Here is a 12194-nt window from a genome sequence, read left to right on the forward strand (position 1 = left end):
AACTATAAAAGATTCATAGCTAACATCATAGTTAATGATGAAAAGACTGAAAGCATTTTCCCTAAGACCAGGAACAAGACAAGGATGTCTGCTAAAGAATCCAAAAAGGAAGCCCTTAGAACTAATAAGCCAGTTCAGCAAGGTTGCAGGATATAATATTAATATATAAAAATCAGTTGTATTTTTATATACTAGCAATGAATAATCTGAAAATGAAACTAAGAAATCAATTCTGCTTACAATAACATCCAAAGAATAAAATACCTAGGAATAAGTGCAAGACCTTGTACAAAAAATTGTTAGAGAAATTTTTATTTTAAAAAACTAAATAAATGAAAAGACATCCTGTGTTCATAGATTAGGACACAATATTATGAAGATGACAGTACTCCCCCAAATGATCTACAGATTTAGTACAATCCTTATCAAAATTCTAACTTTATTTTTGACAAGCTGATCTTAAAATTCATGCAGAAACAAAAGGGATCCAAAGTAGCCAAAACAACCTTGAAAAAGAACAAAGTTGGAGGACTCACATTCCTTGATTTCGAAGCTTACTACAAAGCTACAGGAACAGGAAGTGGTACTATCATAAGGATAGATATATAGAAAATGGAATAGAATTGACAGTACAGTAATAAACTCAATTATCTATGGTCAATTGATTTTTGATAAGGGTGCCAAGATCATTAAATGGGAAAGAAAGAATGGTATTTTCAGCAGAAGGTACTGCGACACTGGATCTCCACAAGAAAAAGAATTAATTGGACCTCTATTTCACACCATATACAAAAACTTAAAATGGATTGAAGACGCAAACGTAAGAGCAGAAACTTATAAAATTCTTAGAAGAAGACATAGTTGTAAATCTTCGTGATCTCAGATTAGGCAACATTTGCTTAGCTATAACACCAAAGCACAAGCAACCAAAAAGAATAATAATAATAAAAAATAAAAATAGATGAAAATGGGTGTCATGAAATTTAAAATGTCTGCACTTTAAAGGACATTATAAAGAATTTTTTTGACAACCCATAGAATGAAAGGAAAATTTTGCAAACCATATATCTTATAAAGATCTTATATTCAGAATATGTAGAAAACTTTTACAACTCAACAATAAAAAGACAAATAACCCAATTTAAAAATGGGCAAAGAATTGAAATAGATATTTCTCCAAAGGAGATATATAAATAGCCAATAAGCACATGAAAAAATGATCGTTATTTGTCACCTGGGAAATGCAAATTAAAAACACAGTAAGATACCACTTCACACCCACTAGGATGGCTATAATTTAAAAAAACTGGAAGTTAACAAGTGTTCCTGAGAATGTGGAGAAAGTCAAACCCTCATACATTGCTGGTAGAAATATAAAAGGGTGCAGCATTTGTGGAAAACAATTTAGCAGTTCCTCAAAAAGTTAAAAATATATTTTATATTTTTTGACCCAGTAATTCCATTTCTAATTCTATACCAGAGTAGGCAAATCCACAGCAAATAGATTCATGGTTGCTAGAGACTAAGAGGAAGGAGGAGGGAATAGAGCTAATGGTTATGGGGCTCCTTTTTGGTGATGAAAAATATTGTGGAATTAGATAGTGGTGAAGATTACACAGTCTTGTGTATACACTAAAAACCCCTGAACTGTACACTTAAAATAGTGATTTTATGGTAGATGAATTATATGTCAGTTTAAATGTTTTTGAAAAAGAAACAATAGAAAGGCAAGACTAACACTTAATAATTAAAAGCTAAACCAGAGAACAAATAATGATTTGACTGAAAAACTGTTGAGCAAAAGGGTTGATGTAACTGCTCTAAGAAGATGCTGCATGTCCTCCCTGGTGCTTTAGTCATTCATTCATTTATTCATTCATTCAACAAATATCTACTGAAAACCATTATGTGCTAAGCCTCATATGTCTCTTTCTTAACCTTCCTATGTGAAAGAACCATTCTTTGTCAATTGAAGAAGAGCTCTTCTAAACTGGCTTATTTGATAATAGATATCATCATTATTTCCAGAATTTACTACAATGTTTTCTTATTTTTCTTTTTTTGTTTGTTTTTTTTCCTCTTCTCTAACGCTCAAATTAGAAACAATGTCTTCAACAAAGCTCTGGTATTATGTCCATCACTCACGAGACAACATAATTCTCTCTTTCCCTCCCCCTCTCCTCTCCCTTTCCTCACACTCCCCCACCCTTTCACTACATAGTTTCTAGTCTCCACTCCAACATAACTTCAAGTTACACGTGGCTTTGGCTTTCCACCGCATAGTCTCTAGGGCCAACCCTACTTGATCAGCCTTAAAAGAGAGAAAGTAATTGATTCAGTTTGGACTGACCCAGTTCAGAATGACCCAGATAAATCTGCTATGTCCAATGCACAGAGCTGCTCTTTCTGTAAGCTGTAAATGAGATAGTTTCTCTACAAAGAAGGTATGGACGAGGAGTTACCCCAAAATATGTCTACCATAGGCAACAGCAACTCTATAGATCTACCTTGTTCGTTAAGTAGCTACTAGACTCATATTTTCATTTACATTTAAATTATTTGAAATGAAATAATATTAAAAATTCAGATCCTCAGTCACAGTAGCCTCATTTCAAGTACTCAATTGTTACTGGTGTTGATAGCACAAAATATTTTTATTTTCCTAGAAAGTTCTATTGGACAAAGCTATTTTAGATAGCAAAAAATAAAATAAAATAAAATAAAATAAAATAAAATAAATAAAATAAAATAAAATAAAAAATTCAAAGAAATCTGGGAAATTACTAAGAATCTTAATAAGTTGATAAACACTATTTAGTGTTTGCAAGTTTTCTCCCACTCTCAACCCACCAACCAAAAAATTTATAAATCACCTGTGTTCTAAGCTTCCTACTTTTCTGACAAGAAATCTAAATTCTTACCCCAAAATGATTAATTAAAAAGGTAAAATCTGGAGCTTTCCCAGTCAATTTAGGACAACTGGTCATTCTACTCATATTTCACACTTCTCTTTTGTACATTTGTTTCTTTGGTTTTCAGTTCTTCCACTTTCTTTTTCCCGAGTCTTTGGTATAGCTCTGGTAGTAGAGAGGCTACATTATCCTTTATTGAGCCTGGGCCAAGTGGTCAGTGTTGCCAGCTGAGAGTTAAAGTTTCTAGATCACTGAACACAGTCATGAGTGCTCAAATGCTGTGTGCAAAGAGCAGCCGGACTGGCAGCTGTGTGAGCACAGTGGAGTCAAGTGTCAAAGAATGCTAAGAAATAGTTTCAAGTCCAAATATCCAGCGTTACAAAAGGCCTGGAGCGGAAGGGGTTAATGACACAATGTATGACAGTTGTAGTTCATCTGGGTACACATTAGAACCACTTGCCAACCTTTAAGAAGCAGTGCCCAGGACCCACCAAAACCAATTAAATCATAATCTCTAGGACATCTGTGTTTTAAGGTCCCAAAGTAACTCAAATGTTCAGTTGAGGTTGAGAACCACTAGTCTAGACAAGCCTGTGAAGCCAGCAGCCAGGGAAAGCTTGTGGCAGTAAATGCCCCCAAGAAATTCCAAGGGACTTCTGCTGCTTTTCAGCTACAGTAGTTCATTAATATCTTTTTAGTCCATCCTACAGAATGTAAAGGCTCTATTCTGGTCTCTGCCCAGGCTCCCTCACTCTCGGTGTCTTTGGGAGGGGCACTTATCCAGGATGAGCAGGGGACAATCTGATATTTAGGCAAGGTAGGAACTCAGCAACATTAGATGTAAGGGGTTCTCAGGAAGGTCTCGTTCCCTTTGGATATCTCCTATACCACCATGATTTATGCTGAGAATTTCAATCAGTATAGATTGCTTTTAAAACAGATGTTGCAAATTCAAATGTCTATAGAGACAGGCAAATAATATAAATGACAGCTGTGGAAATATTTGTGCACCTAAAGTTGCTAGCTCTTACTGTTTCTCAAGAAAAGATAGAAATCTGGATTTCTTAAAAAATATAAAGTTCCCATTTCTTAAAAATGAGGCAATTCATTAAAATGCTTTTAAAAGACTGTCCAGGCAAAATGAAACTTGTCTGCAGGCTGAAAAAGTCCCTTCTCAAAATGTAAATGTCCCTAGGAGTGAAAACGGAAGGTTTCCTTTTTCTCATGTCTATGATGGAGTATTTATTTTTCTTTCAAATCCCTTTAGTTTATTTACAACTCCTTTCCTCAATCCTGCTGCTTGCCTGAGCTTCTGTTTTCTCTTTTTCTCCACAAATTTTTTCAAAAAACACTTAAAATTAGCAGCTTCTATCTCTCACGATCCATCATTTACTGCACTACTTGCAATCTGGTTTCTGCTTTCACCTTTTTACTAAAGCTAATCTCTCTAGTGTAAGGTCACCAATGACTCCCAATTGGCAAACGCAAAGACCTGTTCCCAGATCTCATTGTTCTTCAGCTCTCTGTAGCACTTGGCATTGTCACCAATCCCCTCGGTCATGATCATTACCCAATAAGGGAGAGTAAGTGACTCACATGCACCACCTGCCTAAAATCTAGGCTGCCAGAGATCAGAAAGAGGCTGAACACTCAGTGGATTCAAAAGAATAAGCAGGGGGATTCAGGAAATGGACCAATCGCAGTCTCTTCGGAACAAAGTGATATTCTAAGGCTAAGTCCAAAAGGAGCATGGCTGAAACAGTTCAGAGTTAGAGTTCTGATCTGGAAGTTTTAGGTCTGGGAGAGACTAAGGTACAAGGTTGTATGTCTAGCACATAGAATGCACCAAGTAAACATTGACAGAACAGAATAGATCTCCAGCCATCCCCTCACTATACCCTGGATCAGATGCAGGAACAGAAGCAGATCTTGCCACTGGGTTCAGGACCAGGGAGGGGAGGAATAAGAGCAGCAAGCCAGGGCTCAGGCAGAGGAAATAATAGATCAGACCCCCAGCCTGCACACCCTAAAGCTCTCAGTGGGACACAGGTGTATACTGCCACACTGGCGGGCACCCACCTTTTTGGAGGGGACTCTAAGAGAAGCTAGTCAGACAGCCTCAATTGCCTTTAATCATCTGCGAGGGAGGAGTAGGACAGCTGGAAAATGTTCATTTGTAAACACAGAAAGCCTGGGAAGGGACAGAACAGTGCATGAGCTCAGACCCTTTCTGTATGAAGGAATGAACAAAGACCTACCTCGAGGCTTCTCCTATTGCCAGTTTCTTCCTTCTCTAACTTCTTTTCCTGTCCTGAGACTCTGAACAAAGGAAATCTTCGCAGCTCAGAACTTCTCACTTTCCATTTGGCCTGCCTCTCCAGTGTTTCTCTCTATGGGATTCTCAGATTCCCAAGCTCTCCCAGCATCCTGGGTCAGTCTCTAAGGCAGAGAACTTGTTGGAAATGCAGAATCGCATACTTGCCGAAACAGAGTCAGCATTACATTCAAGCCTGAGATGCCCTGCCCTGGGCCATCCTTCACCTACTGCCTGGGCAACTTTCTGCTTTCTGCAAGTACAGCTTTAATCATGTTACAGCCTTCTCAAAACCTTCAGTGACTTCTCATGGTCTATGAAATCAAGTACTACGCATGTTTCACCATGCCTTTTAAAACCTTCTACAACTTGGCCCCTACTACCTTCCAGATTCCTGATCACCCAAAACCATCTGTGAAAACCATGAGTCAGTCAAATTGAACTATATCTTGTTCCTGCGTCTGGTGCATACTGTAGTGAGAGGATGAAGTGTAGATCAGTTGTTTTTTTTTTTTTTCTGCAAGTACTTAGTTAACGCTTTCTATATGCTCAACATACAACCTGTTCCTTCTTTTCTCCTAGGCCTGAACCTACCAAATCCCCATTTTCTTGCCTTTGCCTGGTTTTCCTCTCTGCCTGATGAATCCTGCCCCAATACACTGTATCTTTGCCTGCTGAAATCCAAGGTCAAACTCTAATGCAGGCTCTTGCACAAAGCTCCATGTGTTACATATATAGGCAAAGATGACCCAGTCACCCAGGCTGGCTCTAGTCCTATGTGTTCTTGGGGGAGGTACTTACCTCTAACAGCCTCAGTTTTCTATTCTAAAAATTAGTGATACTAAAACGTATTTGCAGGGTGGTTGTAATGATTGAATAAAATGGTCTCCTTTTAAAGCATCCTTCCTTGTTGCAAAAGGATTCAAGGGGAAATGAATGTAGGAAATATGCCTAGCCCTGCTTCTCTTCTTTCATCTCATTCCTCTCTGCCCCCAATGTGTCATAATCCTCTCTTGGGAGCCCTCCAGCACTTTGGACATCTTTTGGGACAGTTATCTCATGCCACATTGTGAAATGCAAATATCATCATCACCTTTGAAATGTAATAAAATTAATTCAAGCTCATCCTCTAGGAAGTCCACTGTTCTTCCTTACAGTTTTGCAAAATCTCAGCATGTATGTTCTCCTGCTTTCCACTGGTTCTTAGCTCTCTAATCCTAATTACATATCACATTTTACAGATGTTCAATCATTTCCACCCAAAATAGACATGGAGGAGCTCCTGCCCCATACACACACCAACTCCTTCCCCACCCCCACCGCCAAATAACTAACATTGGGCTTATATGATGAATGTCAAGCTTTACCAAAGGTTTAAGGATGAAGGTGAGTTACATTACAACAAGGCAAGCAATTTATATCCTGTTTAAAGTCACATTTATTAACTCTTCCTGAGAGAAATTTCAGAGAAAGAGTGCAAAAATGTGGTTTGATGTTTTGTAACATAAATTTAAAAGATCTATCTACAAGGGTAAATCTTTAAAGTCTTTTGGCAGTTGCTCTATATATTTAACAACAAAAATATGAAGGAAGGTATATACCACGTTTTCTTACTTCTTGGTCTTAACAGTGTTGATTGGAGCTGTTTGGGATGTTCTAAATAAGCTATAAGAATTCTTTGATAAATAGAGATATTTTTCTAGGACTGCTTACAATCTATTCATTGATTTCTTAGGAACTCAGAACATGTTTTTGATTGCCACAATTTTCCTTAAAATAGCTGATTACTTCCTTGGGCTTATAAAATTCAATTGAGTTTGATAGGTTATATCATTTAAACATTTAGATTTCAGTTTAAAAGTTTAAACATCCAGATGTTTATAGATAGATTTTTCTTCTGAGTAGTTAGGTGGTTTCAAGACGCTCATCCAGGTATGACATATGTCACAGAAACTGGCTAATAATAACTATGTATGTAGAAGATTGTCTTTGAAATACCAATATTATTGCACAGTAAGAACTATAAGTGTACAAAAAGTCAGATTAGTTATCCACCGAAGGGCATCCATGATTTACTGTACTTGTGAAATCAGATTGGTTTCCACAAAGTAGTTTTAATAATCATAGAATTAAAGACAAAACAATTTGGATTATCCTAAAGGTTATTTAATACTGGCATATTACTAGTAATTCAAAGCTTATGAGAGAAAAAGAAGATGACTAGATACATTATAGTAATGCAAGACTTTAATATTAATATATTGTCAGTCCAGTTATATTTGTCATTGACAATTATAACTGTTAAACAAATATTTATTAAGCAAATAGTTATTGAGTCCCTACTATGAACTCGATAGGTGACTCTTTCCTCTAACAGGGGTTTTGGGTCTGAAACCTAAGACCATTTACTCTTTGAGGAAACATCATAAGATTATGCTTCAGCTGGGATTGTCTAAGTCTCTTATCAAACTCTCCCTTTTCAGTGTCTTACAATGATCTTCTGTTTATAGTCATTAAAGTGTTCTGTCCCCCGTGAGCAGAGAGCCTCTGAGAGCTAGCTTAATCCAGGCTTATTTTCAGACCACTTAAGGGTACAGTGGCCCAGCTATACATGAGGTAGGCAGCCATTAGGGTGGAAAGTTTGAGATGAAAAAGGCCTATCACCAAGAATAATGGTTGCTATACTATGTTCCAAAGCATCTACTTGCACTTCCACAAGCAAAGAGTTGGAATTTAACCATATCAGCAAGGCCACTTTGCTGTTGGTGAAGCGTCATTATTATCCTGTGATGATTCTTGTTTTCAGTTACTGTGATTCTGCTTTTTAATGATCATAAATGTATTGTTAAGTAAATTTATGACTAGTTATAAATGACTTTTAGTTAAGTACATCATTATTAATTTAGTGTGTATCATGATATATTTGCATCAATTTTACTTTGGGCTCATAATTTTCTAATAAGCCATTGACAAATGACATGTACTCCTGAAAACAAATTTGCTGTATGGTAACATTTAATTCATTATATGCTCCCAATGAATCTATACTATTTAAATAAATTTCATTAAACTTACTAAGTATAATGACTTATTGTGTCATTTTATAATTTATAGATTATTATTTTAAGGTATACAATTATGTATATATTTTTAGTCTCCTAAAGTTAAATGTTTCAAGTTAGAAGTTTACCATAACTTTTTTATTCTCACCAATTTTTTGTTATCAAAGTGTTCTTTTTTTCATCAGAAAAAAAAAACAGTGAAAACATTAAAGTACACTTTGGTGCCCTACAGGCCATGGCTGGGAAATCCAGTTCTATCACTTCATTCATGTGCTTGGGCCCAATCTCTGTAAGACCCAGGTCCCTACTATATAAAATGAGAATCATAAATTTTTTTTATAGAGTAATTGTAAGGCTTACCTAGCCCAAAGCAATCATTCAGTAATAGTAATTAGTATTATTATGTACAATGTGATTAAATAATGGAGCTTGTTCGTCCAGGCATCAAGAGGCATCTTGTCTAGGGTGAGAACAGGCAGTCTCTTATGGAGTTGGCAAGTAGGATACGTGTAATGCATCCCAGTGTCAAGATAAGAAAGTGGGTGCCATGTCCCTTTTGCTGACTTGCATTTTGTGAGGATTCAAGAAGCCGAAGGAAATTGCCTTGCTCTCCCAGCAGGAACTTCTGTTCTTGCAGATATGGTAACCCAATTTTCTAGTTAGCTACAGAGAAGTTAATCTGTAATTTAAGCTTGTGTGAGTGTGTAGGAACCCTCTGAGTCCCTGTCCCATCCCAGCAGTATGAGACATTCCAGGACTTGCAAAAAGGTCCCTTGCAAACCATATCAGGTACTCAAGATGAAAAGTAAAGGTGTGTCTGAAAGCCACAAGTCTGAGCTCTCGTCGTTACCTGGAGGAGCATCAGCTTACCCAGGGTCCAGTTTTCTATCTTTACAGCAGAATACAAAAACTTCCTTCTCTGAAATTGCCAGAAAGCTAGTATGGTTCAGGAAACTAACTTGTGTGGTAACTCTAAGGAACATACAGGCAGACCTAACTGGAAACAGGGCAGTGCTGACAGTAAACTGGACTTTGTCGTAAAGCTCAGGGATGGGGTCTGAATCTTCCCCTTCCGTTTGGTGAGGGGAAAGGAGATCATAACCTGATTAGGGTACTGGCTAAGGGGCAGCAGTTGGGCTGGGCTCCATGTAGGGCGCCTGGAGACACCGAGGCCGTAAGAACAGGGAAAGTCAAAATCATACAGGATAGCCAATTCGAAAGGGCCAAAAGTATAAGCACCAAATCTGGCGGTCTAGTATCAAGGTCAAGTTCAGAGAAAAAGCAGGTAATATTAAGAAAAGGCAGGATCCAATGTGGTAGAGGAGTGCAAAAAGGGAGAGAAAGGAATGGCATTTCTGAAAATTTTTTAGAGTATCCATTGACATTTATAGTTTTCATCTAAAGGCTTGCTATGGGGACTGAAGAGGTATTGGTCACAAAGGGGCATGTGGGTGAGCAGAGCTTAAATGGCCTGGGGGAAGCAAGCAATTGACAAGGAAGTCAGTTACTATTCCAGCCTCGGCTGATTTTAAACTTCTTTGATTCAGCTCCTAATCAAATATGGGGGAGCTTCCTCCCACCATCCCAACTAAGAATCGAGCCCTTGCTCTATGCTCTTGGATGGTGGACATTCCAGGTCATTGCAAGAGTGGAGGAGGCATCCACCTGGGTAACCACAGGAGGAGTAAGCCTGAGTGGGCTTCGCCATGCCAGGTGGTACTGGGTGTGGACAAGGGCTTTTCCAGTGAAGTCAGGAGTTCTGAGACTTGTGATTATTGGGACCTCAAACAGTGACTCTTTTGGCTGCCCTTTCTGAGGTCTACTTGCCCTGATTTTCCAGAGCAATGGTCCAAAACCTTCTAGGCTGCTTCTCTAGATCAATCCCTCAGCTCCCGAGGGGCCCCTGGTAAGCCCCTCTCATTGGAAAGTCCCTCCTTTCCTACTTCTCATTTTCCTCAGAAGCATTGTCTCCCTTCATGTCACCTTCTCCTGAGGCACTTTCACAATAAACTTTGATAATTTAGAAATTAATTTGTTAATTAAAAATGGAAAACTGAGCTTTCCTTGAGAGCAGGGAGAGCTTAACTCCAAATTCTCCCTAGAAGTGTGCAGACATGCAAAAGAAAATGAAGCTGGCATAGTAAACAGTCTGAAAGTTCAAGAGCTACCACAAAATGATCACATAAAATGGGATCAAAGGCCATTAGAAAAGAACTAGACATCTTCAAACCAGGAACAAAGCCAAGCTGGAACTCAGAGGTGTGGGGGTGGAGAGGTACATAGTTATAAATTACAATACAGGGGACAGGCAGAAAAGTACCTGGGTATAAAAAATAAACTGGTGACTCTCCTATTCCAAAGCTAGTCATATCAAACAGCTCCTTTAACTCTAGTTGGTTTAATTAGAGCAGACTTAGAAACAGAGTAACAGTTCAAAATGATGAAGGAAACTGGGAAGGACTTACAAAGGGAAAAATGTCAAGTAGATTCTGGGGTCCGGCTGGTATGAAGAGCCAGGCACGATGCCCGGCTAAGGCTCAGTCTGGCCAACACAAGGATTTGTATTGTGGGAATGGTGTTGTTTCCATTGTTGTTTTCAATTTATTGTGGTAAGGACACTTAACATGAGTTCTACCCACTTACATTTTTAAGTGTACAATATAGCACTGTTAAGTGTCCACACTAATTTATAGCAGATCACTAGAACTTACTCATCTTGCAACACTTTTTTTTTTTTTACCTTTCTGTCCTTTTCTCTTTCATTTACCTTTGCCATTCTTCATTTCCCCATCTCCAATGACCTAACTTGAAAAGTCATCACTTTAATCTTGTTAACTCTTGTTCTACTGCCAAAGTATCAATAATCATTGAACAGTTCCTTCCTGAATGTGGGCTAACGGCAAAAGATTAACTTAACCTTACTTCACACCACTGTCTGTAGGGCAACTTTTCTATATATTCTCAGAGTGTTGTTTTTCTCTTAGACCGTGTACCACACTATATTATAATTACTTGTTTACTCACAGTGAACGTCGACCTCAATGGCTTCTTACCTCCTTAAAGGCAAGAAATGTTTTCTTCAAATCCTCAAACTTAATATAGTGCCTGACATGTAGTAAGCATTAAATCATTGATGAATGATAGGGAGGGGAGAGAGAAGAAGGGAACAAAAGAAAAGAATATTAAATAAGTTAGTTAAATAGTCGGGAAGTACTATTCATAAAAGAGAAGAAAATATGATAGTAAATTGCGAGATTCACAACAAAATCACTGAAACTACTTCTCTGCCTAGTCACTTGAAACAAGCTGGCTAATTAGGGTGTATTTCTTAAGTTAACGTCACACAAGCGAGATATGTTCTAGCCTGCAAAGTAAGGTAGAAAATCAAAGTAACCATTTGTTTTTTAAGAGTCCCGAATTCTATAAATACAACTATCAACAACAAATACCAAGCCAAACTAACAAACTTCATTTTGGCTATCAGGCAATTTCAGGAAAACTTTTGGTTTTGATTCCTTAGCTGCATTTCTCTATTTTTTCTATTTCTCTCTGTACCTATGAGGCTTATTTTAATGACTGCCTTCCTCATAAATATATCTTTGAAAATTATTCTCTGTAAGTGAATGAATTGGCTTATTGAGTTACTTTGGTAAAATAGCTTTCTGTCTTTAAATCAAAATATTGTTCCAGGAAGCATGGGTATTATGAATCCTGGGACCACTAAGACTGAATCCCAGTGTGCTTATCAACTTCTTGTTGGACTGACCTTCATGAGTTTCTTTATTATATGCTGCAGAAAGTAGCATAAAGTTAATTTTATAGTTTTTAGCTGAAATAACTTACCTTGCCACCTTCGCTACCATTCAAGTAGTATATTTTCACGATGAGTGTTTTTATTAAAAAAAA

Source organism: Pteropus vampyrus, unplaced genomic scaffold (assembly GCF_000151845.1).
Source record: "Pteropus vampyrus isolate Shadow unplaced genomic scaffold, Pvam_2.0 Scaffold24, whole genome shotgun sequence".
In the NCBI taxonomy this organism is placed as follows: domain Eukaryota; kingdom Metazoa; phylum Chordata; class Mammalia; order Chiroptera; family Pteropodidae; genus Pteropus; species Pteropus vampyrus.